The 2,872-nt window shown below is 40.7% G+C and overlaps 1 protein-coding gene across 7 annotated transcripts in view; it reads left to right on the forward strand.

The window, feature by feature from the left end:
• ARHGEF3 (Rho guanine nucleotide exchange factor 3) overlaps positions 1 to 2,872 on the forward strand; it is a 285,595-nt gene that overhangs the window by 231,233 nt on the left and 51,490 nt on the right. The window lies entirely within an intron of this gene.

Here is a 2,872-nt window from a genome sequence, read left to right on the forward strand (position 1 = left end):
GCTCATAGGCGGGTGTTGAACAAAGAGAACACATGGACACAGGGAGGGGAGCATCACACACTGGGGTCTGTCGGGGGGAAATAGGGGAGGGACAGCGGGGGATGGGGAGTTCGGGAGAGAGCATGGGGAGAAATGCCAGATATAGGTGATGGGGAGGAAGGCAGCAAATCACACTGCCATGTGTGTACCTATGCAACAATCTTGCATGTTCTTCACATATATCCCAAAATCTAAAATGCAATAAAAAAATAAAATTAAATTTTTTTTTTTAAATCACAGATGGCACTGGTCTACTCCAGTTCAGCATTCACTGGCACACTTGGAAAACAATTTTGTGTCCATTAAAGAAAAGAACTTTTTGACATGTACCATAGGAAGCCATGTACTAAATATATGTACCATTTGACATGTATTTTGTCTGTACCTGTGCCCAGCACCTAGCTTTTACAACTACCAACCTGTGACCAGTCCTGTTTTCCTCTTTCTCCAATGTCATTATTTTGAAGTAGATCCCACGCATCATACCATTTTTTATGTCCTTAGTTCATATATATATTAAAATGGTCAAGGGAAGTTGACATTGTGTTTAGAAAGTTAAGAGAATAAAATGCAATAAAATAGGGTTTACTCACATGAAAAGTAAGTCAAGTGCTTCCCCTGCTTATCAGGGAGGACCCTACATGTCCAGCTGCAGGGAGAATATGCAGATCAAGCTTGTGCCATCTACTGGAGCCTGACGATGACTAGGTGTGCGTATGGGGGAGTGCAGTGCCTGGGAGTGTTGTGTTGGGTTATGTGACAGTAGAAAATCTCAGGCTGAGGATCACTGACCAGGGACATGACCGGTCAGCAAACAACAGTCAGCAGACTACGGCCTGAAGACTGAATACAGCTGACTTCTTATGGACCTCAAGCTAAGAATAGCACCTACATGTTGTAATGATTGAAAAATATCAGAAGAATAATATTTTGTAAGTGGGGCATAGTGGCTCATGCCTGTAACCCTCAGCACTTTGGGAAGCCGAGGCGGGAGAATTGCTTGAGCCCAGGAGGTTGAGACCAGTCTGGGAAACATGACAAGACCTCTTCTCTAAAAAATTTTTGAAAATTTGGCCAGGCATAGTGGTGAGCACCTGTAGCCCCAGCTTCTTGAGAGGCTGAGGTGGAAGGATCCCCTTGAGCCTGGGAGGTTGAGGCTGTAGTAAGTTGTGATCGTGCCACTGCCCACCAGCCTGAGTGACAGAGCAAGACTCTGTCTCAAAGAATATTTTGTGACGTGAAAACTATGAAATTTAAATTTTAGTGTTCATAAATAAATGTTTAATAGGATATAGCCACATTCATTTATTTACAGATTGTTTGTGTTTGACAGCAGAAATGAGTAGTCATGACAGAGGCTGGGTAGCCCCTTACAGAAAAAGTTAGTCAGGCCCTGGTGTAGGGCATGGGCTCTGGAGTCAGCCTGACTGTGTTTACATCCTGGTCACCTTGTTTTACCTGAATGGCTTTGAGCAAATTGCTGTACTGCATGCCTTAGTTTCGTAATAGTAGTTAACTTTGTAAGGATGTGAGTAGGATTAATTTTGCAACTATATGTAAAGCACTGAGCTGAGTTCCTGCTACCAGGATTAGCTCATTATTATTGTTTATGCTAGCGTTTCTCAGTCACTGTAAGATTGTAACTTCCTGTTTAACTTGAGGACAATGAAAGCCACCTAGAAGGTTCCTGGGTGGATTAAACTCTACCCTTGGGAGTGCAGTTTCCACACACCACCTGGCACACAGATAGAACCCTGAAAAGGCTTTCCTGGAATTTCCAGACATTTGAAAGGTTTTTTTATTTGGCTCCATTAACTCACAGGCAAGAGTATCTGCTAACACAATCAATTCTTACCTGTCTCTTGCTCCTGGCCATTTGTAAAGCAGCTGAGAGCCACACTGCCCTGCAGTACAGCAGCCTGAGTCCTTCTGCCAGCCTCTCCTGGACCATGTTTGAGGCTTAGTAGGGGCAACTAACTACAGACATGATGTGGTTGATATTCCTGCTATTCCCCACCCGACTCTGGCTGCAAAAAGGAAGTGCAGGGAAAATGAGTGGGGAGGTCCTATATGCCATGTCTATTTCAATGGAACTATTTTTGAAGGAATGAAAAAGTATCCTAGATTATATTGATCCAATAGGCATTTTTTTACATTGCATACAATCTGCTTTGGCTTTTACCTGTTGAGGGGAAGAATGCGGAGAGAATACAAATCATTGTATCCCCTAGAAAAGGAATATCAAAATCCATTTAATAAAAAAAAACTCATATTAAGAATAAAATCACATGGAGTGTTTTATTCTCCTTTGTTTGTAATTAAATGCAAGACATATTTTCAATTACTAAATCAATTTCTTTATGAAAAAAATGACCTGTATGCCTTTTTTCATTCTCTCCTTTTCTTCTTTCCACCCCTCCCTTCTTTTCTTCCCTTCCCTTTTTTTACCTTGTCCTCTAAATGAAGAACAAACATTTGATAAAAAGCCACTGCCAATTCATGATAAAAATTTATAGCAAAGTTGGTACAGAAAGGAACTTTCTCTACTTGATAAAGGGTGTATCTCCCCTGCTCTTAGCAAATATTTAATGATGAAATCTTATTAATAACCACTTTAGAACCAAGCATTAAACTCGTATACCCACTAGGCTTGCAATCAGCAATATATATACAGGTGGTTCTAGCCAGTGCAATAAGACAAGAGAAACGAAAAGTTATAAGACCTGGAAAAGATGAAACAAAACTATTGTTATTCACAAAATACTGTCTATACAGAATGCTCAGTGCCTTTTTTTCTTTTCTTTTTTTTTAAACTTTAGTGAGATACCCTCCT

This window comes from Cebus imitator, unplaced genomic scaffold (genome assembly GCF_001604975.1).
Source record: "Cebus imitator isolate Cc_AM_T3 unplaced genomic scaffold, Cebus_imitator-1.0 Scaffold48, whole genome shotgun sequence".
NCBI classification, from domain to species: Eukaryota; Metazoa; Chordata; class Mammalia; order Primates; family Cebidae; genus Cebus; species Cebus imitator.